Raw genomic sequence first — 24,377 nt, forward strand, 5'->3', positions numbered from 1 at the left:
ACTGGCCCATTGTCAGGGCCTGAATTGGTCGGGACCGGGGCCGTTCCGCGCCGTCGTGAACCTCGACGGCGTTCACGACGGCGCGGCCACTTCGGCGTGGGGGTGGAGAATCCCGCCCCACGGAGTTCCAGATCATAGATGGTAAGCTAACAAAGCCACGAAGCACTAACTGAAAGCAACCATGTTACATTCCATTGTAATAAAGACAGAGTATAATAAGAACTGTAATCTTTGATCTTATAACAGGCGCCAACACAATGTGGGTTTGGGACCGGGAAATGTGCCCATTGTTGGGGTCCCAACTCCACAACTAAAATCCAGTGATTGTTTTAAACAGATTGTCTGATTAAAACATACAGCATGTATCTCAAATTGTTAAAGCTGTAGTGATTTAAATAATGGCGTAACAACCGTTTTTATAGATTATCACAGCTCAAAGTCATTATAATCAGTGTCAGAAGTAGAACAATGGATAGCTGAATTATTGATGTGGACTGACCATGAACTAACAATCACCAAGCTAGAATGCAGTTTATTGCTTAATGTTCAAACTAAAATTCAAAAAGCGATAAGGGTTATGGACAAGCCATACAATAAAGCTATTCAATCCAAACTAAATTCTACCCTATTTCTTTACTGGAGCTTTAGTTTTGCCATGGAGCTGGAGCCCCTGAGCCAAGGAAGCAACAGGACTGTACCGCTCACTGGGGTAGCAGTGTATACAAGGGAGAAGGGAATAGATGGATATGGGAGCCAATGGGAAATGGTGTGACGTGGAGTACAGACACTGCCAGGGTCTGGCTGCATTGAATGGCCTGTTAAAGTGATGTAGATTCTGTGTAATTCAATTGCCGGTTAAGGAGCACAATGATTCTATCGTGGTGCTGGCTGTCCGGTTTGAACTGCAGGCACGCCAAACTTGCAATTCCAATTGGCCTTTCATGTTGTCAGGACATCCCAAATGAATCCATCCCAGCAAATTAATTTTGAAGTGCAGTGACTGTTGCTTCTAGCCAAAATCAGATTTGTGCACAGGAAGATTCCACAGGCAATACAGTGGTGTGATAGACTTGTCATAACCTAATCTGCAACTACACCCAAAAAGGTGACACTTATTTTAGTGTTGGGGGAAAAAAACTAGCATATAGAAAAGCACAGTTTGCAAGAATGATGAGTGTAGAAATGACTGAAAGGACTTGTGAGTGCTGCAAGTATGACATATATTAAAAAGGGCAGCACGGTGGGAAAGTGGTTAGTACTGCTGCCTCACAGCATCAGGGACCCAAATTCAATTCCAACCTCGGGTGACTGTGTGGATTTTCCACGTTCTCCCCGTGTCTGCGATGGTTTCCTCCGGCTGCTCCAGTTTCCTCCCACAGTCCAAAGATGTGCAGGTTAGGTGGATTGGCCATGATCAATGTGCGGGGTTGCAGGGGAATGGGCCTAGGTTAGAGTACTCTTTCGGCGGGTTGGTGCAGACTCGATGGGCCGAATGGCCTCCTTCTGCACTGTAGGGACTCTACGGTTCCACCATCTCTGAAATTGTGTCTATATTTTGACACTTCAGTTGGTGCATTATGCATCTTTATAGAGCACAGTAGAATCGCAGCTAGCTAGCAAAAAACTTCAGCTCCCAGTACAGTTCTCAAATTCCTAGTTAATGTGAATGATCTGTATTTTTGACTGGATTATTTATTAGCACTTTATAATCTGAAACCCTTACAGAATTTGAGTACATATTTCATTGCACAATGGAGAGTTCATAGTTATTAGCCCATTCTTGCATGCATTTAAATCAAGCAAGTTGAAGACATAACTTAGATACACTTGGACAGTGTAATTTACCTTGGTTCTTGCCGGCGGGTTCTTATATTCCCGCCGATCGTGAACACTTACCGCTAGCTAATAGCGGGCCATCTCCACCGCTGCGAAACACACCGCGAGGTGGGGGACACAGAAAATCCCACCCATTGGCTGCATCATGGCAGGCACAAGGCCTAACAAGCTAGGCTGTAACATTTCAGAGTAGACATCTGAGATATAGGAAGATTTTGTTTGATATGGTCTCAGATATAAGTTGAGAACTGAGATGAGGAGGAACTCCTTCTCGCAGAGGGTGGTGAATTTGTAGAACTCGCTGCTCCATAGTGCGGTGGAATCGGAGTCATTAGGTAGTTGCAGGAAGGAGATAGATATATTTTTGATTTTAAAAACGGGTTAAAGAGTTGTGGGGGTGGATTTGAGACCAGGAAGTGATGAGCCAGGATCTGATTGAATGGCCGAACAGCCTCAAAGGACTGAATTGCCAACTTCTGCTCCTAATTCATATCTTCCTTTGATCAGATCAACTGGAATAAATTAGCAAAACATATGAAAAATAAACAACTCAGCTTCCAAAATGCAGAAGTGGCATTTTGAAAAGCAAATCTTTAAATTTTTTTCATGGGATGTGGATGTTGCTGGCTAGGCCAAAATTTATTGCCCACCTCTAATTACCCTTGAGAAGGTGGTGGTGAGCTGCCTTCTTAAACTGTTGCAGTCCACGAGGTGTAGGTACACCCACAGTGCTGTTAGTGAGAGAGTTCCAGGATTTTGACCCAGCGACAGTGAAGGAATGGGGACACATTTCCAAGTCAGGTTGGTGAGTGGCTTGGAGGGAACTTCCAGGTGCTGATTTCCAAGGTATCTGCTGCCCTTTTCCTTCTAAATCGGGGGTTTTTCAAAGTGTGGGTCGCAATCCACGGGTGGGTCACGGACGGGTGTCAGAAGGGTTGCGGAGTGAAAAGTTCCCATCAGCACCCAATGCAGCATTCTAAGCCTGCAGGGAAAACCCAGCTAACAATGTCAATTCAGTCCTTATCTGACACTGGGAGTGCACTGCGTAAAAATGGCGAATTACGAGCACGCTATAAGACAAGCTGAGAGCTGCAGACCTCTCTGGCCTCTCACATGCAGTTAAGGAGCACCCTCCCAGGTGCTTTTTGTGATCTCCTGCTGTCTGGGAGCTGACAGGCTGTAGAACCACAGTGTTGCACAAGGTGAACAGCTATTGGACACAGCTGTTGTGGAGGAAGAGAGAGAACGTTAAGAACATAAAGACTTCATCGAAATGTTATTTGGGAGTAATTAAGAAGGAGCTGAAAATCGAAAAAAAATGACAGATGAATAATATGCTGATTCCCAAAGTATCTGCAAAACAAAAGTAATGGTTAACATTTGGGGTGACGTTTTTTGTCCCTTGTGGAGAAATTAAAAGTTGGTAAAGGCAGTATCTGTTATTTTTTCATGTTGTCCACCCATCTTCAGAAAATCTAAAGTTCCGTGTTGGTAATTCAATTGAGATTTTAAAGTGTAGCGTTAGTTTTTTTTTTTCCTTGCTTTCAAACAAGAACAACTTCCAGCAAATCTTTACGAGCTGGTGTATAAATGCAAGTTGCTGATGTATTGTGGAACAAGGGAAGCTCCTGCAAGCACTGATCTGCTCTCTCTCTCTTCCCCCCCCCCCCCCCCCGCCCCCACCCCCACCCCCCTCGACCCCCATCCTGTGCCTCGGCATCTGAGAGCCATCTGTTGCGACTGAAGAGATTGAACGGGATTATCAGTGCAGAGCAACCAAACTAACTGGCTAGGCTAGAATGAACAGTTACAGAAATGAAATGAGCTTGTAAAAGTCCTTTAGATTTCCACTGAATCTGCCCCCACAGAGTTTGAACCATCTTAATTTACAGTCTGCGGCTGAAACGGAGGGGGACGGGGGGGGGGGGAGGGGGGGGGGGGGGGACGCAGTGACATGTCAGTTATGGGGTTGGGCTGATTATGGGGAGATATTGAGACCAAATCAGAGAGCGACTAGTCAGAAATACAGGGTTTTGGTGGTCTGGTGTTGCTCTCTTTGGTTGTTTCTAAATATGGCAGTCAATATGGTCGCCTTCCTTAATTCTAATTACGTATGCTTACGAGTCGCCAGGTATCTTTAGATACCGCCACAAGGTTCAAACCCGAATACTGATCAAAGAGTCGGTACACCAGTTAGTTAGTTCAAAGCCAATACTATTTATTTACACACACAGCAATATCTACTCATGCACAAAATACTACAGACTAAACTATCACTACTGCTAAAGCTTATACTTCGCTTCGGGCGCCCACTCAGTCAGAGGAACAATGACCGTTGTTCTGTTCTGAGTCCGCTGGGGTCGAAAGTGGTACAGGGGAACAGCTAAGGTCGTCCACCTGGTAGCGAGCGTTGACCTTGGACTTGCTTGCTTCTGGTGTAGCTGGTGGACGGGTCTCTCCGCTGTGAGAGCCAAGTCCAAGAGAGCAATTCTCTCTTGGGGCCTTCTTCTTATACCCGAAGGGGGCTTCACGTGCTTTTGGGTGGGCATTGAACTTGGCCCCAATTAATTGGGCCATTTCTTGATCCTTCGCATTGATCCTGACCAATAAAGGGGAGGGTGCCCTGATGGCTGGGTGTGTCCTGGGTGACCGTTGGCCTGCTTTGTTTTCTGCTTTCGGTTTGGGGAACTAGCGCTGCGAGGTCTGGGGCCAGATCGGTTACTTAAGTATCTTCCTTTGTTCCCAGAGATGGGCCATCCATATGCTAATTGGCCTACAGTTTCAGTCTCGTCTGGGAGCTGTTTCTCCAATATGCAGACAGGCTCTGTGCCTGCCTGCTTTCTTAGCATTGGCCATATTTCCCTGTAATTTTTGCAAATGTCCATTTTGTATTCTGGAAGTGGCCATCCCAGATGGCTACTCTCCCTCCTTGTGATCCTCAATGCGAAGCATGAAGGATCGAATTACCACGTCTTCTTCGTTCTCCTCCCAAGTCGGGCACCCATAAGCACTGGCAGGCTCGATACTGCTCTGCCCTATGAATTGAAACCTTTACCTAAATTATTTTACGTACATACATCAATATAAAATTCTACGGGGCACTCTGACATTCAGGCATGTATTACAAAATAAACAAACTGGAATCTCTAACTGTCCTTAACTAAACTAACCTCAATCAATCAAAATAATTTACAACATTTTAAACTGTACAATAGCAGCAACACATGTCTCTCTGGCTTGGCAGTCAAGCACAGAGTTTTACATTTCTTTATTAAAACGAAACGAACACACACAAAAAACGGATGGACTTTAATTCACTTAAAGGGGTTGCGGGGTTTGTTGAAGTCCGAAAATAGGGGACCTGATGGTGTATACCGGGGTGCGGGAGGCTTTCCTCCGCCATTTCCTGAGTCTCAGGGTCTGAACGACACTGCAGAGTATCGCCAGTACTAACAGTGCTTCCACAACGTAGGACAGGGAATACCAGGTGATGAACTTGTCACGCCAGGCCGGTGTATCGGTAACTATCTCAGGGTTTAGTGTATGGCAGGGGTGGGAAATATTCACGGCCTGTGTGGTAGGGGTCAGGGGGGTAGCGTCCGCACGCAACTGGAGGGATCACGCTAAGATCCAACTGCAGAGCATGATGGTTGCCTTCATCTTCCCTTATTTCTGTCTTCTTCTTTTCTTCTTCTGAGGTTCCCGAGTTCTATGGACACAAGCATAATTTCTGTTATTATCTTGTTTAAGATCTCATCTGTCTGTCTGTCCTTTATTGCCAATTCCCCATTATAATTGGTCACCATCTGTGACTCCCTCATTTTTTTGTTTTAAACCAAATATTTGGGGACAAGACATCCGAGAAAAATACTGACACAGTGCGAGCCGTCTCGCAGCCTGTGTGATCTACCATCCTAGTGTTTGAGGATGTACATAGCATCTGGAAGCAACCTAAGGGTTGCCATAAAGAAACAAAAGAGTTTTGAACTAAAAGTGCCAAAATGGGGTGCGTATGGTCCGCGGTGGGTAAGAATGGGTGGAATCCCCAGGTAGGACGGTGATCAGTGCGATATGTGCTCTACCCGAGCGTAGCTGACAAGATGCGGGTCCTCAGGCAGGGCGGGGACCAGTGCCGTTTCTCCACTGCCTGAGCAACCGGCAAGAAGGGTAAGAATTTGTGGTCATCGTGGGGGTTGCATTTGTTGCTAACTTCTACCTTCAAAGCAGAAGAGCAGTTATGATCGCTTGTCTGCGGACAAACCAGTTCCTCTAACTGCCATTGAAAAGAGTGGTGGCGAGGGGCCATGAAAACTTTAAATAAACAAACATTTAACATTCACAATAACAAACAAACATACATTACAAACATGGTGCAGGTTCCATCAGAAAGGGATACCGTAAATCACATTTGGCTTGGGGTGTAACTAGCATATGGAGTCAGTGTAGTGTGACCGAAGAAGAGAAGAAGGAGGAGAGAAACAAAAATGAAGTGGCATTGCTGAGGTGTCCCTGCCATGAGAAGTGGTGAGTAAGCACTCACAGTTTGCATGGGGCAGCTGGGTCCTTGCAGATGCTGTGGGTGGTGCTCTCCTTCATATCTGGGGGCTAGTCGAGCTGGCGGGGGTCTCCTGCAATCTCGGGCGAAGTGTCCTGACTGCCCACAGTTGTAACATGACCCCTGGGGCATGTAAGGTGGAGCAGGCTCTCTGGGGTATTGCTCCCTTGGGTATGGTTCCCTGGGTGGGGGGGTTGGTGCTGTTGGTGTCATTGCTGGTTCGGGGGGCATTTTTGGGCTGATTCCGTTGCTGTCTCAGGGGGGCTTGACACTCTTGTGCGCAGTGTCTTAATTGGCCACAATTATAACACTCCTGGGATTTAGTCTGCTGTGGGCTGTTTCTTCCCTCATTTACCCATGCAGGGTTCTGGTGCATCCTAACTGGATGCATGTCTGCCTGTTCTTCCTTTGCTTTAACAAATGCGGTTTTGCCTAGGATGGACTGTTCCCAAGTGCGGGACAATCTTTTCCAAACCCACTTCTCGTTGTGGGCCTCGTCTGAGGGGTCGTAATTTGCGCAAGCTCTCTGTCCTGCCTCTGTCGCATGGGAGACTAGGATGCGAGTCCATTTGGCCATATTATCTGGGGACAAATGGGCGCGTTCTAACTCTCGAAATACTGCCGTGAAATGTATCCACAAGCGTCCAGCAAAAACTGTGGGGTGCTCTGTCTTCTTTTGCCTACACTTGTTTAGGCCTTCTACGGGGTCTCCTTTGTTACAGCCGATCGCATCTAGGATCGCTGTGTGCATTTCTTGGAGTGTGCCTCCTCCTACATTTTGTGGGTCGGGAAGGACTGCTACGACTGAGGGGTCGAGGCTCAAAACTGTGAGCTTTACTTGCTCCTTTTCATCCAGGCCGTACATGGTCGCCTGCTGTTTTACCCTTGCAAAGAACTGGTGGGGGTCCGATGTGGGGAGGAATGATGTTATTTTATCACACACGTCCCGTAATTGAGTGACAGTTAATGGGGTAGTGTATAGGAAATCTGGGTCTCCTTCTGTTGTGGCCCTGCGCTGTGTGGTTACAGGGTTCATAGGGGTGTGTTCTGCCTGTCCAGTCGGGGGTTGGGGTGCTTTTTGTTTCTGGGGTTTGTCCTGTGTACATGTCCCATGTACATATCTATGGGCAGTCTCATTTAACTCCTGCCAATCGGGGCCATTTTCCTGGTCTAACTGGGGTCCAATCATGCTCTGAAACCCATTCTGAACAGAAAGCAGAGATTGCAGTTCTGCAATTTGCTTCCGGCACTTTGCGTGATCTACCGAGCTCTGCCTTTGTTCCGTTGTGGAAGTGTGGAGTGCTCGTAGGGCTGCCTTTAAGTCGTTGCACTGTTTCTGCAACTGCTCGACCTGTTGTTCTGTTTCCTGTCTTACCAACACCGCGCGTTGCGTGTCTTGGTAGGCGTTGTCATATTGGGACTGAAAACTGCTCAAATGGGCGAGACAAGATTGGTGTGCCCGCTTGGCATCCGCATCTCCTTGTCCTTCACCGCTAACTGCTCTCTCAGTTCCCTGTTCTCTCTCTCATATCCACTCACATCTCCTTCAGTACTCTTGTCTCTCTCCTCAATCTCTCTACGGAGCATCCTCACGACCTCCTCTGTGCCTCGCAATTGTGCCAAGCAGGACACTATTACCATCGGATTGCGAGCTTTCCCTAAGCTCTTCTTATGGATCTCTGTCAGGTTCTCCCACCAAGTATATCCTATACTCCCGGGACCTGTTTCGTCATTCGCGCAGAATTCACTCCAAAGGGGCCATCCTTTCCCTTTGAGATATTTTCTGATCTCTTCTTCCCATCCGGGACACTGTCCTACTCTATTGGTCGCTGCGACCTCGAATTTTTGGGGGTTCAGAAGGCGTTCCATTGCCTTCATTGCCATTTTTCTCTCTATCTCTGTGGTCTCTACCGAATTTGGAACAGGGGGTGATAAAGTGGTGATATAAACACAGGTACGGCTTACGCTAATTTCTGTCCTACAAAACTCCCGACAGTTTTACGCAACAAAATCTTTCAGATTTACCTTATATCCCTGTTAGTACGCAAGCATTAACACACTTCCAAATCTTGGAGGTTTGATCAGTATCGTTCTTACACTTGTAGTTTTTCTGTTTCCAATTGGATTCCAATTTGGGTTCTCTCGGAGTGACTAGGCCACTTCTAGGTCGAGTCCCGTCAGATGTCGCCAGTAAATGCTGCTCTCTTTGGTTGTTTCTAAATATGGCAGTCAATATGTTCGCCTTCCTTAATTCTAATTACGTTTGCTTTAGAGTCGCCAGGTATCTTTCGATACCGCCACAAGGTTCAAACCCGAATACTGATCAAAGAGTCGGTACACCAGTTAGTTAGTTCAAAGCCAATACTATTTATTTATACACACAGCAATATCTACTCATGCACGAAATACTACAGACTAAACTATCACTACTGCTAAAGCCTATACTTAGCTTCGGGCTGTTGCTAACTTTCGCCTTAGTTTAATTGCTCTGTTTTATCACCTTTGCTCTTGAGTCGCCAGGTATCTTTATGATACCGCCACGTGGTTCAAGTCCGAGTAATGATCAATAATCCAATACACCGATTAGTAAGATTTAAATCAAAGCACATTTATTATACACAATAATCACTACTCATGTACAAATTCTACGTCCAAGCTACTTCTACAACTAACAGGCCAATACTTAACTTGGAACTGGCCCACCAGGTCAGGGAAACGAATGGCCTTTCTTTCGGGTTCTGAGCCTGCGAGATTCGAAGTTGGTACAGATTGGTAGCTAGGAGCAACTATCTCGTAGCAAGCGTTGAAGTAAGACTTACTGGATATCAGCGGCGGCTGGACCGGTCACTGTCAAGGGTTGGTTCGCGTTGCTGAGTGACCCGGTCAAGAAGAACAATTTGAACTTGGGCTTGATTCTTATAGTCCCCAGGGGCTTCCCGCCTTTCGGGGCGGACCCTGTACCTGGTTCCAAGTGATTGGACTTTGTCCCAATCACTTGGTGCGATTTTCTCCAATGCTGGAGCGGTTCCCTGATCGATGGGTGGTCTTGAGGTGATCGTTCACCTCCCATTGTGTCGGCTTCTGCTGGCACTGAAGAGTCTGGTTTTGCTTTGTGTGTCTAAATGTTACTCATTGTTCCCGGGGATTGCTCATTAATATGCAGATGGATGGTGTTTTGTTATGCTGATGGTTGCTGGTATCGATCTTGTCTGGCCTTTCCAGAGGTAAATACCTGCAGCTGCTCGTTTGTGTCCTGTTGGCTGACTTTCCCATCAGCCTTTGCCGTTCGCCATTTTAAATCGGGAGTTAGCCATTCTAAATCGGGTGTTAGCCATTTTAACCCACTCAGTCAGAGGAACAATGGCCGTTGTTCGGTTCTGAGGCTGCTGGGGTCGATGTGGTAGAGGGGAACAGCTAAGGTTGTCCGTCTGGTAGCGAGCGTTGACCTTGGACTTACTTGCTTCTGGTGTAGCTGGTGGACGGGTCTCTCCGCTGTGAGAGCCGATTCCAAGAGAGCGATTCTCTCTTGGGGCCTTCTTCTTATACCCGAAGGGGGCTTCGTGTGCTTTTGGGCAGGCCTTGAACTTGGCCCCAATCAATTGGGCCATTTCTTGATCATCCGCATTGATCCTGACCAATAAAGGGGTGGGTGCCCTGATGGCTGGGCGTGTCCTGGGTGACCGTTGACCTGCTTTGTTTTCTGCTTTCGGTTTGGGGAACTAGCGCCGCGAGGCCTGGGGCCAGATCGGTTACTTAAGTATCTTCCTTTGTTCCCGGAGATGGGCCATCCATATGCTAATGGGTCTACAGTTTCGATCTCCTCTGGGAGCTGTTTCTCCAATATGCAGACAGGCTCTGTGCCTGCCTGCTTTCTTAGCATTTTCCATATTTCCCTGTAATCTTTGCAAATGTCCATTTTGTATTCTGGAAGTGGCCATCCCAGATGGCTACACTGGCCTTAAGCAGTTCAGCTGTTGGCAAGACATCAGTCGCCATGAAGTGACTGCAATGGCATGTATTCTGATAGGGGAAACATGAGCACATCACAGTGCCGCAGTGGAATATCTGAGAAATCTTTGTTCAATGTCCACCCTGTCTGATTAATGAAAGTTAGTTTGTCGGTTATATGTGGGACAGTTTTAGTGTTGTCAGCATTCATCAATTCTGATGAACTTTTTTCTAATAGTGTACTTTGAAGTTGAATAAACTTGCATCAAGTAATTGAACTGCATTTAAATCAAGATTTTAATGCCACTATCTTGAGATTTATGGCTGTTTTATTTACAAGAACCACATTTGACTCTCTCCCACTGATATCTGTTTTTTGTTCTCCTCTCCTCAGTCTTCTTCCTTGGCTTCTTTGTTTCCTCAAGGTAAGTGTCCAATGAAGAATGCAGATTCACAATTTTTGGCCACCATACAGTATCTCTCATGAGTAACTATTTTTCATGTGTGTCCCGGGACAGTAATTGTCATAGAAAGGAGGACATCACAGGCATATCCAATCATGTCCTCACTCAATGCTATCATATATTCAATGCCTATTGGATAGTGATTAAGAACAAGAATACTAGATGATTTTCTTTACTTCCCCTGCTTGGGGCAAGAAAACCTTAGTGTCCCAAACATTGTCTTAACTCAGAATGGACTGCTTAAGCGCACGTGGCGTAAGTCAGGTTGACCAGCCTGGGTCCCAAAGATCGGCCAGTGGGTAAATGTGGGACCCTGGGAAAAAAAGAGAGCACTCCATCACACTACTGACTGTGCCTTGTAGATGGTGTCATGCTGTGGGGAGTCAGGAGCTGAGTTACTCGACACAGGATTCCTAGCCTCTGACCTGCTCTTGTGGCCATAGTATTTATATGGCTAGTCCAGTTCAGTTTCTGGTCAATGGTAACCCCCATGATGTTAATAGTGGGGGCTCAGCAATGGTAATGCCACTGAATGTCAATGGGGCATTGATTATATTTTCTCTAGGTGGAGATGGTCATTGCCTGGCACTTGTGTGGCGCGGATGTTACTTGCCATTTTTCAGTCCAAGCTTGGACATTGTTCAGGTCTTGCTGCATTTGGATATGGACTGCTTCAACATGTTAATCCTTCACTGTTGAAGTCTGACTGTTGTATGTAATAATGGCCCGCATCTTCCTGCAGGATTCATGACTTAAGTCGCTGGTGCACTGCACAGTGTGATGGAAGAACGGGCGTGTAAGCATGCTGAAAGCGCATGGCATTTAAACTCACGGAGATTTTTTTTGACAGCTTGAAGCCCTGCACTGCTGAATGAAAAGTCGAACTGCGGCACTAACTTGGGGCACTTACCCGGATTTCTGGTGAGTTTTTACACCTTTTTAATTACACGGTAGTTTTTCAGTCTCGCAGAGGTGGGAGACTTGGGGAGAAATCTTATTGGCAGGTCAATGTTTTATTTTATTAGTGCTTATAAATATATTGAAAATGCAAATAAAATGAAAGGAAGATATATTTAATATTTAAAACTTTGGTTTGTCATGGCTGTTAATTCCATTAAAAGGATACTTTACTCTATAAAGTGAGTATGAAGTCACAGAAGGTGAAAGAATGATTTTTTAAAAATGTAGTTTGTCATGAGCATGTTAATTCCATTAAAGCAACTATAATGGATAGAATGCAGTGATCACTCACTAATGAGTATGGTTGTCCACCTAAGATACTCAGTGTTACTGGCTACGGATTCTGTGGAACCTTGCATGGCTGATGAGCCCGATCCAATCACCCACTTGGCAGGAGTTTCCAAAAGGTGGGATCAGTCGTTGGATGCAAAGTCATAGGTATTCTTTTCTCAGGTTCCTTTTCTGGGAATCCTCTTGCCTTCAGATATTCTCGAAGAATTGTGACCCTTCAATCAGGTAGTTCCTCAAAAAGTAGGTCTCTTCTGAGCAAAGGTCTCCCAGGCATTGATGTCTATGCTCCGGTTCTTGAAGTAAGCCTACAAGGTATCTTTGAAGAGCTTCCTTTGTCCTCCTCTTGTTTGGGATCCTTCCTTGAGCTGGGTGAAGAAGGTTTGCTTTGGCAGTCGGGACTCTGACATTCTAAGCATATTGGCAGCCCAGCGCAGTTGGTTATGGATGATCATGGCCTCAATACTGGTGCTATTGACTCCTTCAAGGACACTAATGTTAGCACGCCTGTCCTCCCAGCTGATTCAGAAATAAATTACATCTGATTTTGCAATGTATTTTAAGCTGAGTTGTTTACGAGTCTCCCTGATGTAATGTTTATCCATAGAAGCCTCAGTGATTACTTCAAATGCTTTAACAAAGTTTAATGTCTTAACTAATATATGCAAGGCTCCTGTAAACTGATGTGAACTATCTGTGTGACAGGTATTGCAGCAAATCAATCACCCACCTCTAAGAGTGTACTACCAAAGGACATCCCAAAATGATGTCAGAGGAGATGTGTGCCAGGATACTGGGCTTCAGCTGCTGCTGCTTTAGGACGTTGAGCTTGTCAATTAACAATTGTCAAAACCCTTCCCTTCCCCCCCTATTTCCCTCCCTGCCCTTCCCCCTCTTCCACACAGAGAGTCACGCAAAGCCGGAATTGAACCCAGATCCTCGGTGCTGTGAGGAAACAGTGCTAATCACTGTGCCACCTCCGTTCCCCATGGGTGCTTCGGTTTCCTCCCACAGTCCAAAGATGTGCAGGTTAGGTGGATTGGCCATGCTAAAGTGCCCCTTAGCTTCCAAAGGTTAGGTGGGGTTATGGGGATAGGGCCGGAGCATGGGCCTGAGTAGGGTGCTCTTTCAGAATGGCAGTGCAGACTTTATGGGCCGAATTGCTTTCTTCTGCACTGCAGTGATTCTATAAACACTAAGCAAAAAAAACCCAGATGTTACAAGGACAGTGTCAGCAAAAAGCCCTGGGGCGCTTTTAAAATCTTATGACCATAATCTAAATTAAAACAGACAAACATTTCTAAGCATGCCATACAGATTTAAATATTTCTCAGATTTAAAACAAATAACCGAACTTATGTTCACTTATAATCACCATTAATCATAAAAAATTTAAAAATTACTTTAAAAGAATCAACAGCGATAGTAATGCCTGGTTAAAAGAAACAGCAATTAAAACTGTTAAAAGAAGTCTAAATACCTTTAAAACCTTTGTTAAAATAATTGGCTGTTGTTTTCTAGCTCATCATAGAATTTACAGTGCAGAAGGAGGCCATTCGGCCCATCAAGTCTGCACCAGCTCTTGGAACGAGCACCCCACCCAAAGTCCACACCTCCACCCTATCCCCATAACCCAGTAACCCCACCCAACACTAAGGGCAATTTTGGACACTAAGGGCAATTTAGCGTGGCCAATCGACCTGACCTGCACATCTTTGGACTGTGGGAGGAAACCGGAGCACCCGGAGGAAACCCACGCACACACGGGGAGAACGTGCAGACTCCACACAGACAGTGACCCAAGCCGGGAATCGAACCTGGGACCCTGGCGTTGTGAAGTAATTGTGCTATCCACAATGCTACCGTGCTGCCCTTAATCTGCCCCTATCTGTTTAAATGTCTGCCTTCAATGGCGTTCCCAAGCTGTCGGCGTCATAAGGGTCGGGCTGCACTCCTCCTGCGCCGCACTGGAGCCTACGCAGACCGGGGCGCTGGAAGCCTCAGACTGCTGCATGGAAAGGAAGATCCTCATAACATCGGAGTGCACGTAGGTGTACACATTTCTATTTCAAAATCTGCAGCCTGTGGCTTCTCGCTGCAAGCAAGAAGTTACGGGCCAATATTTCATCATTCATCTTATAGCTGTTTGTGGAATCTTGATGGAACAGATTAGTTGCTGTCTCAACACTGACACCATTTCACTGATTTAAATTCATTGTTCCTCTAAATCAGGGGTCACCAAACTGGGATCCGCAGAACCCAGGGTTAGCGGCAAGAGAGGCGCATTTATAACATTTGTAAAATGCTGCAGAGGTCAGCCTCTGATTGGACAAGCGTGGACAGCAGAGTGATGACAAGAGAGCAGCTCAGGGTACGTTTGACGGAGCGAGGTGGGTAAAGGTGGAAGGCACAATGGACCTCATAGAAAGGGGACGGACACCTTTGAGCAGGGAGTCAAAGAGGACCTCAGAGCAGGGAGTGGACCAGCAAGGGCCTCAGAGCAGACAACAGAGGGCCAGAGTGGATCTCGAAGTGTGAGAAAGAGGGGGCAGAGTGTGTGTTTGAGGGAGGGTAGAGTGTGTGTGAGAGGGAGGATAGAGTGTGTGTGACAGGGAGGGTAGAGTGTGTGTGAGATGGAGGGTAGAGCGCGTCTGAGAGGGAGGGTAGAGTGTGTGTGAGAGAGAGGGTAGAGTGTGTGTGAGAGAGAGGGTAGAGTGTGTGTGAGATGGAGGGTAGAGCGCGTCTGAGAGGGAGGGTAGAGTGTGTGTGAGAGAGAGGGTAGAGTGTGTGTGAGAGAGAGGGTAGAGTGTGTGTGAGAGGGAGGGTAGAGTGTGTGTGAGAGAGAGGGTAGAGTGTGTATGAGAGAGGGGGTGGAGTGTGTGTGAGAGAGAGAGGGTAGAGTGTGTATGAGAGGGAGGGTAGAGTGTGTGTGAGGGGGAGGGTAGAGTGTGTGTGAGAGGTAAGGTAGAGTGTGTGTGAGAGGGAGGGTAGAGTGTGTGTGAGAGAGGGGGTGAGAGTGTGTGGGTGAGAGAGAGGGTGAGAGCGTGTATGAGAGAGAGGGGGTGAGAGGGTGTGGGTGAGAGAGAGGGTAGAGTGTGTGTGAGAGGGAGGGTAGAGTGTGTGTGAGAGAGGGGGTGAGAGTGTGTGGGTGAGAGAGAGGGTGAGAGCGTGTATGAGAGAGAGGGGGTGAGAGGGTGTGGGTGAGAGAGAGGGTAGAGTGTGTGTGAGAGGGAGGGTAGAGTGTGTGTGAGAGTGAGCGTAGAGTGTGTGTGAGAGGGAGGGTAGAGTGTGTGAGAGAGAGGGGGTGAGAGTGTGTGGGTGAGAGAGAGGGTGAGAGCGTGTATGAGAGAGAGGGGGTGAGAGGGTGTGGGTGAGAGAGAGGGTAGAGTGTGTGTGAGAGGGACAGTAGTGTGTGTGAGAGAAAGGGTTGAGTGTGTGTGAGAGGGAGGGTAGAGTGTGTGTGAGAGGGAGGGTAGAGTGTGTGTGAGAGGGAGGGTTGAGTGTGTGTGAGAGGGAGGGTTGAGTGTGTGTGAGAGGGAGGGTAGAGTGTGTGTGAGAGGGAGGGTAGAGTGTGTGTGAGAGGGAGGGTAGAGTGTGTGTGAGAGGGAGGGTAGAGTGTGTGTCAGGGGGAGGGTAGAGTGTGTGTGAGAGGGAGGGTAGAGTGTGTGTGAGAGAAAGGGTTGAGTGTGTGTGAGAGAGAGGGTAGAGTGTGTGAGTGAGGGGGTGAGAGTGTGTGGCTGAGAGGGAGGGTAGAGTGTGTGAGAGAGAGGGAGGGTGAGAGTGTGTGAGAGAGAGGGTAGAGTGTGTGAGAGAGGGAGGGTGAGTGTGTATTTGTGAGAGGGAATGTGTGGGCGCGATTCTCCACTCCCACGCCGGGTGGGAGAATCGCCTGGGCCGCCAAAATTTCCGGGGACGCCGGTCCGACGCCCTCCCGCGATTCTCCCAAGCGGCGGGAGCGGCCCGGTCGGGTTTCGCGGGCCGCAGGCCAGAGAATCGCCGGAGACACCGAAAATGGCGATTTCCGGCACCCCCGCTATTCTGAGGCCCGGATGGGCCGAGCGGCCAGGCCAAAACGGCGGGTTCCCCCCGGCGCCGTCCACACCTGGTAGCTGCAGTCGTGGGCGGTGCGTGAACGCTGGGTGGGCGGCCTGTGGGGGGGCCGAGGGGGGATCCTGCACCGGGCTTCACCTGCAATGTGGGGTGGCCTGCGATCGTGCCCACCGATCGTTGGGCCGTCCTCTCTGAAGGAGGACCTCCTTCCTTCCGCGGCCCCGCAAGATCCGTCCCCCATCTTCTTGCGGGGCGAACTTAGAGAGGACGGCAACCACGCATGCGCGGATGACGTCCGTTATGCGGCGATGGCCGCGTCATCGATGCAGCGCCGCTTTTACGCAGGCGACAAGGCCTGGCGCGTGTAGATGACGTGGCCCCGATACTGGCCCATTGTCAGGGCCTGAATCGGTCAGGACCGGGGCCTTTCCGCGCCGTCGTGAACCTCGATGGCGTTCAAGACGGCGCGGCCACTTCGGCGTGGGAGTGGAGAATCCCGCCCACTGAGTGTGTATATGAGAGAGGGGGTCGAGATGTGTGAGAGAGGGGGTGGAGTGTGTGTGAGAGGGTTGAGGGTGTGTGAGAGAGGGTGTGAGTGTGTATATGAGAGAGGGGGTCGAGTTGTGTGAGAGAGAGGGTTGAGTGTGTGTGAGAAAGAGGGGGTGGAGTGTGTGTGAGAGCGAGGGTAGAGTGTGTGTGAGAGAGAGGGTAGAGTGTGTGAGAGAGAGGGGGTGAGGGTGTGTGGGTGAGAGAGAGGGTGAGAGTGTGTGGGTGAGAGAGAGGGTGAGAGAATGTATGAGAGGGAGAGGGTGAGAGCAAGTATGAGAGGGGTGAGAGTGTTTGTGAGAGGGAGGGTAGAGTGTGTGAGAGAGAGGGGGTGAGAATGTGTGGGTGAGAGAGAGGGTGAGAGTGTGTGGGTGAGAGAGAGGGTGAGAGCGTGTATGAGAGAGGGTGAGAGCATGTATGAGAGAGAGGGGATGAGAGTGTGTGGGTGAGAGAGAGGGTGAGAGTGTGTGGGTGAGAGGGAGGGTGAGTGTGTATTTGTGAGAGGGAGGGTGTGAGTGTGTATATGAGAGAGGGGGTCGAATTGTGTGAGAGAGAGGGTTGAGTGTGTGTGAGAGAGACGGGGTGGAGTATGTGTGAGAGAGAGGGTAGAGTGTGTGTGAGAGAGAGGGTAGAGTGTGTGTGAGAGAGAGGGTAGAGTGTGTGTGAGAGGGTTGAGGGTGTGTGAGAGAGGGTGTGAGTGTGTATATGAGAGAGGGGGTCGAGTTGTGTGAGAGAGAGGGTTGAGTGTGTGTGAGAAAGAGGGGGTTGAGTGTGTGTGAGAGCGAGGGTAGAGTGTGTGTGAGAGAGAGGGTAGAGTGTGTGAGAGAAAGGGGGTGAGGGTGTGTGGGTGAGAGAGAGGGTGAGAGTGTGTGGGTGAGAGAGAGGGTGAGAGAATGTATGAGAGGGAGAGGGTGAGAGCAAGTATGAGAGGGGTGAGAGTGTTTGTGAGAGGGAGGGTAGAGTGTGTGAGAGAGAGGGGGTGAGAATGTGTGGGTGAGAGAGAGGGTGAGAGTGTGTGGGTGAGAGAGAGGGTGAGAGCGTGTATGAGAGAGGGTGAGAGCATGTATGAGAGAGAGGGGATGAGAGTGTGTGGGTGAGAGAGAGGGTGAGAGTGTGTGGGTGAGAGGGAGGGTGAGTGTGTATTTGTGAGAGGGAGGGTGTGAGTGTGTATATGAGAGAGGGGGTCGAATTGTGTGAGAGAGAGGGTTGAGTGTGTGTGAGAGAGACGGGGTGGAGTATGTGTGAGAGAGAGGGTAGAGTGTGTGTGAGAGAGAGGGTAGAGTGTGTGTGAGAGAGAGGGTAGAGTGTGTGTGAGAGGGAGGGTAGAGTGTGTGTGAGAGAGAGGGTAGAGTGTGTGAGAGAGAGAGGGTAGAGTGTGAGAGAGAGAAAGGGTTGAGTGTGTGTGGGAGAGGGGGTGAGAGTGTGTGGGTGAGAGAGAGGGTGAGAGCGTGTATGAGAGAGAGGGGGAGAGAGTGTGTGTGTGAGAGAGAGGGTAGAGTGTGTGTGAGAGGGGGGTAGAGTGTGTGTGAGAGAAAGGGTTGAGTGTGTGTGAGAGAGGGGGTGAGAATGTGTGGGTAAGAGAGAGGGTAGAGAGTGTATATGAGAGAGGGGGTTTAGTTGTGTGAGAGAGAGGGGGTGAGAGTGTGTGGGTGAGAGAGAGGGTAGTGTGTGTGTGAGAGGGAGGGTAGAGTGTGTGTGAGAGAGAGGGTAGAGCGTGTGTGAGAGAAAGGGTTGAGTGTGTGTGAGAGGGAGGGTAGAGTGTGTAGAGAGGGAGGGTAGAGCGTATGTGAGAGAAAGGGTTGAGTGTGTGTGAAAGGGTTGAGTGTCTGTGAGAGGGAGGGTTGAGTGTGTGTAAGAGGGAGGGTAGAGTGTGTGAGAGAAAGGGGGTGAGGGTGTGTGGGTGAGAGAGAGGGTGAGAGTGTGTGGGTGAGAGAGAGGGTGAGAGAATGTATGAGAGGGAGAGGGTGAGAGCAAGTATGAGAGGGGTGAGAGTGTTTGTGAGAGGGAGGGTAGAGTGTGTGAGAGAGAGGGGGTGAGAATGTGTGGGTGAGAGAGAGGGTGAGAGTGTGTGGGTGAGAGAGAGGGTGAGAGCGTGTATGAGAGAGGGTGAGAGCATGTATGAGAGAGAGGGGATGAGAGTGTGTGGGTGAGAGAGAGGGTGAGAGTGTGTGGGTGAGAGGGAGGGTGAGTGTGTATTTGTGAGAGGGAGGGTGTGAGTGTGTATATGAGAGAGGGGGTCGAATTGTGTGAGAGAGAGGGTTGAGTGTGTGTGAGAGAGACGGGGTGGAGTATGTGTGAGAGAGAGGGTAGAGTGTGTGTGAGAGAGAGGGTAGAGTGTGTGTGAGAGAGAGGGTAGAGTGTGTGTGAGAGGGAGGGTAGAGTGTGTGTGAGAGAGAGGGTAGAGTGTGTGAGAGAGAGAGGGTAGAGTGTGAGAGAGAGAAAGGGTTGAGTGTGTGTGGGAGAGGGGGTGAGAGTGTGTGGGTGAGAGAGAGGGTGAGAGCGTGTATGAGAGAGAGGGGGAGAGAGTGTGTGTGTGAGAGAGAGGGTAGAGTGTGTGTGAGAGGGGGGGTAGAGTGTGTGTGAGAGAAAGGGTTGAGTGTGTGTGAGAGAGGGGGTGAGAATGTGTGGGTAAGAGAGAGGGTAGAGAGTATATATGAGAGAGGGGGTTTAGTTGTGTGAGAGAGAGGGGGTGAGAGTGTGTGGGTGAGAGAGAGGGTAGAGTGTGTGTGAGAGGGAGGGTAGAGTGTGTGTGAGAGAGAGGGTAGAGCGTGTGTGAGAGAAAGGGTTGAGTGTGTGTGAGAGGGAGGGTAGAGTGTGTGTGAGAGAGAGGGTAGAGTGTGTGAGAGAAAGGGGGTGAGGGTGTGTGGGTGAGAGAGAGGGTGAGAGTGTGTGGGTGAGAGAGAGGGTGAGAGAATGTATGAGAGGGAGAGGGTGAGAGCAAGTATGAGAGGGGTGAGAGTGTTTGTGAGAGGGAGGGTAGAGTGTGTGAGAGAGAGGGGGTGAGAATGTGTGGGTGAGAGAGAGGGTGAGAGTGTGTGGGTGAGAGAGAGGGTGAGAGCGTGTATGAGAGAGGGTGAGAGCATGTATGAGAGAGAGGGGATGAGAGTGTGTGGGTGAGAGAGAGGGTGAGAGTGTGTGGGTGAGAGGGAGGGTGAGTGTGTATTTGTGAGAGGGAGGGTGTGAGTGTGTATATGAGAGAGGGGGTCGAATTGTGTGAGAGAGAGGGTTGAGTGTGTGTGAGAGAGACGGGGTGGAGTATGTGTGAGAGAGAGGGTAGAGTGTGTGTGAGAGAGAGGGTAGAGTGTGTGTGAGAGAGAGGGTAGAGTGTGTGTGAGAGGGAGGGTAGAGTGTGTGTGAGAGAGAGGGTAGAGTGTGTGAGAGAGAGAGGGTAGAGTGTGAGAGAGAGAAAGGGTTGAGTGTGTGTGGGAGAGGGGGTGAGAGTGTGTGGGTGAGAGAGAGGGTGAGAGCGTGTATGAGAGAGAGGGGGAGAGAGTGTGTGTGTGAGAGAGAGGGTAGAGTGTGTGTGAGAGGGGGGGTAGAGTGTGTGTGAGAGAAAGGGTTGAGTGTGTGTGAGAGAGGGGGTGAGAATGTGTGGGTAAGAGAGAGGGTAGAGAGTGTATATGAGAGAGGGGGTTTAGTTGTGTGAGAGAGAGGGGGAGAGAGTGTGTGTGTGAGAGAGAGGGTAGAGTGTGTGTGAGAGGGGGGGTAGAGTGTGTGTGAGAGAAAGGGTTGAGTGTGTGTGAGAGAGGGGGTGAGAATGTGTGGGTAAGAGAGAGGGTAGAGAGTGTATATGAGAGAGGGGGTTTAGTTGTGTGAGAGAGAGGGGGTGAGAGTGTGTGGGTGAGAGAGAGGGTAGAGTGTGTGTGAGAGGGAGGGTAGAGCGTGTGTGAGAGAAAGGGTTGAGTGTGTGTGAGAGGGAGGGTAGAGTGTGTAGAGAGGGAGGGTAGAGCGTATGTGAGAGAAAGGGTTGAGTGTGTGTGAAAGGGTTGAGTGTCTGTGAGAGGGAGGGTTGAGTGTGTGTAAGAGGGAGGGTAGAGTGTGTGTGAGAGAAAGGGTTGAGTGTGTGTGAGAGAGAGGGTAGAGTGTGTGAGTGAGGGGGTGAGAGTGTGTGGCTGAGAGGGAGGGTAGAGTGTGTGAGAGAGAGGGAGGGTGAGAGTGTGTGAGACAGAGGGTAGAGTGTGTGAGAGAGGGAGGGTGAGTGTGTATTTGTGAGAGGGAATGTGTGGGCGCGATTCTCCACTCCCACGCCGGGTGGGAGAATCGCCTAGGCCGCCAAAATTTCCGGGGACGCCGGTCCGACGCCCTCCCGCGATTCTCCCAAGCGGCGGGAGCGGCCCGGTCGGGTTTCGCGGGCCGCAGGCCGGAGAATCGCCGGAGACACCGAAAATGGCGATTTCCAGCACCCCCGCTATTCTGAGGCCCGGATGGGCCGAGCGACCAGGCCAAAACGGCAGGTTCCCCCCGGCGCCGTCCACACCTGGTCGCTGCAGTCGTGGGCGGTGCGTGAACGCTGGGTGGGCGGCCTGTGGGGGGGCCGAGGGGGGATCCTGCACCGGGCTTCACCTGCAATGTGGGGTGGCCTGCGATCGTGCCCACCGATCGTTGGGCCGTCCTCTCTGAAGGAGGACCTCCTTCCTTCCGCGGCCCCGCAAGATCCGTCCCCCATCTTCTTGCGGGGCGAACTTAGAGAGGACGGCAACCACGCATGCGCGGATGACGTCCGTTATGCGGCACTGGCCGCGTCATCGATGCAGCTCCGCTTTTACGCAGGCGACAAGGCCTGGCGCGTGTGGATGACGTGGCCCCGATACTGGCCCATTGTCAGGGCCTGAATCGGTCAGGACCGGGGCCTTTCCGCGCCGTCGTGAACCTCGACGGCGTTCAAGACGGCGCGGCCACTTCGGCGTGGGAGTGGAGAATCCCGCCCACTGAGTGTGTATATGAGAGAGGGGGTCGAGATGTGTGAGAGAGGGGGTGGAGTGTGTGTGAGAGGGTTGAGGGTGTGTGAGAGAGGGTGTGAGTGTGTATATGAGAGAGGGGGTCGAGTTGTGTGAGAGAGAGGGTTGAGTGTGTGTGAGAAAGAGGGGGTGGAGTGTGTGTGAGAGCGAGGGTAGAGTGTGTGTGAGAGAGAGGGTAGAGTGTGTGAGAGAGAGGGGGTGAGGGTGTGTGGGTGAGAGAGAGGGTGAGAGTGTGTGGGTGAGAGAGAGGGTGAGAGAATGTATGAGAGGGAGAGGGTGAGAGCAAGTATGAGAGGGGTGAGAGTGTTTGTGAGAGGGAGGGTAGAGTGTGTGAGAGAGAGGGGGTGAGAATGTGTGGGTGAGAGAGAGGGTGAGAGTGTGTGGGTGAGAGAGAGGGTGAGAGCGTGTATGAGAGAGGGTGAGAGCATGTATGAGAGAGAGGGGATGAGAGTGTGTGGGTGAGAGAGAGGGTGAGAGTGTGTGGGTGAGAGGGAGGGTGAGTGTGTATTTGTGAGAGGGAGGGTGTGAGTGTGTATATGAGAGAGGGGGTCGAATTGTGTGAGAGAGAGGGTTGAGTGTGTGTGAGAGAGACGGGGTGGAGTATGTGTGAGAGAGAGGGTAGAGTGTGTGTGAGAGAGAGGGTAGAGTGTGTGTGAGAGAGAGGGTAGAGTGTGTGTGAGAGGGTTGAGGGTGTGTGAGAGAGGGTGTGAGTGTGTATATGAGAGAGGGGGTCGAGTTGTGTGAGAGAGAGGGTTGAGTGTGTGTGAGAAAGAGGGGGTTGAGTGTGTGTGAGAGCGAGGGTAGAGTGTGTGTGAGAGAGAGGGTAGAGTGTGTGAGAGAGAGGGGGTGAGGGTGTGTGGGTGAGAGAGAGGGTGAGAGTGTGTGGGTGAGAGAGAGGGTGAGAGAATGTATGAGAGGGAGAGGGTGAGAGCAAGTATGAGAGGGGTGAGAGTGTTTGTGAGAGGGAGGGTAGAGTGTGTGAGAGAGAGGGGGTGAGAATGTGTGGGTGAGAGAGAGGGTGAGAGTGTGTGGGTGAGAGAGAGGGTGAGAGCGTGTATGAGAGAGGGTGAGAGCATGTATGAGAGAGAGGGGATGAGAGTGTGTGGGTGAGAGAGAGGGTGAGAGTGTGTGGGTGAGAGGGAGGGTGAGTGTGTATTTGTGAGAGGGAGGGTGTGAGTGTGTATATGAGAGAGGGGGTCGAATTGTGTGAGAGAGAGGGTTGAGTGTGTGTGAGAGAGACGGGGTGGAGTATGTGTGAGAGAGAGGGTAGAGTGTGTGTGAGAGAGAGGGTAGAGTGTGTGTGAGAGAGAGGGTAGAGTGTGTGTGAGAGGGAGGGTAGAGTGTGTGTGAGAGAGAGGGTAGAGTGTGTGAGAGAGAGAGGGTAGAGTGTGAGAGAGAGAAAGGGTTGAGTGTGTGTGGGAGAGGGGGTGAGAGTGTGTGGGTGAGAGAGAGGGTGAGAGCGTGTATGAGAGAGAGGGGGAGAGAGTGTGTGTGTGAGAGAGAGGGTAGAGTGTGTGTGAGAGGGGGGGTAGAGTGTGTGTGAGAGAAAGGGTTGAGTGTGTGTGAGAGAGGGGGTGAGAATGTGTGGGTAAGAGAGAGGGTAGAGAGTGTATATGAGAGAGGGGGTTTAGTTGTGTGAGAGAGAGGGGGTGAGAGTGTGTGGGTGAGAGAGAGGGTAGAGTGTGTGTGAGAGGGAGGGTAGAGTGTGTGTGAGAGGGAGGGTAGAGCGTGTGTGAGAGAAAGGGTTGAGTGTGTGTGAGAGGGAGGGTAGAGTGTGTAGAGAGGGAGGGTAGAGCGTATGTGAGAGAAAGGGTTGAGTGTGTGTGAAAGGGTTGAGTGTCTGTGAGATGGAGGGTTGAGTGTGTGTAAGAGGGAGGGTAGAGTGTGTGTGAGAGAGGGGGTGAGAGTGTGTGTGAGAGAGAGGGTAGAGTGTGTGTGAGAGAAAGGGTTGAGTGTGTGTGAGAGAAAGGGTTGAGTGTGTGTGAGAGGGAGGGTAGAATGTGTGTGAGGCGGAGGATAGAGTGTGTGTGAGAGGGAGGGTAGAGTTTGTGTGAGAGGGAGGGTAGAGTGTGTGTGAGAGGGAGGGTAGAGTGTGTGTGAGAGGGAGGGTAGAGTGTGTGTGAGAGAAAGGGTTGAGTGTGTGTGAGAGGGAGGGTAGAGTGTGTGTGAGAGGGAGGGTAGAGTGTGTGTGAGAGGGAGGGTAGAGTGTGTGTGAGAGGGGGGTAGAGTGTGTGTGAGAGAAAGGGTTGAGTGTGTGTGAGAGAGAGGGGGTGGAGTGTGTGTGAGAGAGAGGGTAGAGTGTATGAGCGAGGGGGTGAGAGTGTGTGGGTGAGAGGGAGGGTGAGAGCGTGTATGAGAGAGCGGGGGTGAGAGTGTGTATGAGAGAGCGGGGGTGAGAGTGTGTGTGAGAGAGACGGTAGAGTGTGTGAGAGAGGGGGTGAGAGTGTGTGGGTGAGAGGGAGGGTGAGAGCGTGTATGAGAGAGAGAGGGTGAGAGCGTGTATGAGAGAGCAGGGGTGAGAGTGTGTGGGTGAGAGGGAGGGTAGAGTGTGTGTGAGAGAGAGGGTAGAGTGTGTGAGAGAGAGGGTAGAGTGTGTGAGAGAGAAAGATGGTGAGAGTGTGTGGGTGAGAGGGAGGGTGAGAGCGTGTATGAGAGAGGGAGCGTCATTCTCCGACCCCTCGCCGGTTCGGAGAATGGCCGTTGGCCGCCGTGAATCCCGCCCCCGCCCCCGCCCCCGCCGAAGTCTCCGAAGGGAGAAAAGTCGGCGGGGCA

The sequence above is a fragment of the Scyliorhinus torazame genome, chromosome 17, assembly GCF_047496885.1.
Source record: "Scyliorhinus torazame isolate Kashiwa2021f chromosome 17, sScyTor2.1, whole genome shotgun sequence".
Lineage (NCBI taxonomy): Eukaryota > Metazoa > Chordata > Chondrichthyes > Carcharhiniformes > Scyliorhinidae > Scyliorhinus > Scyliorhinus torazame.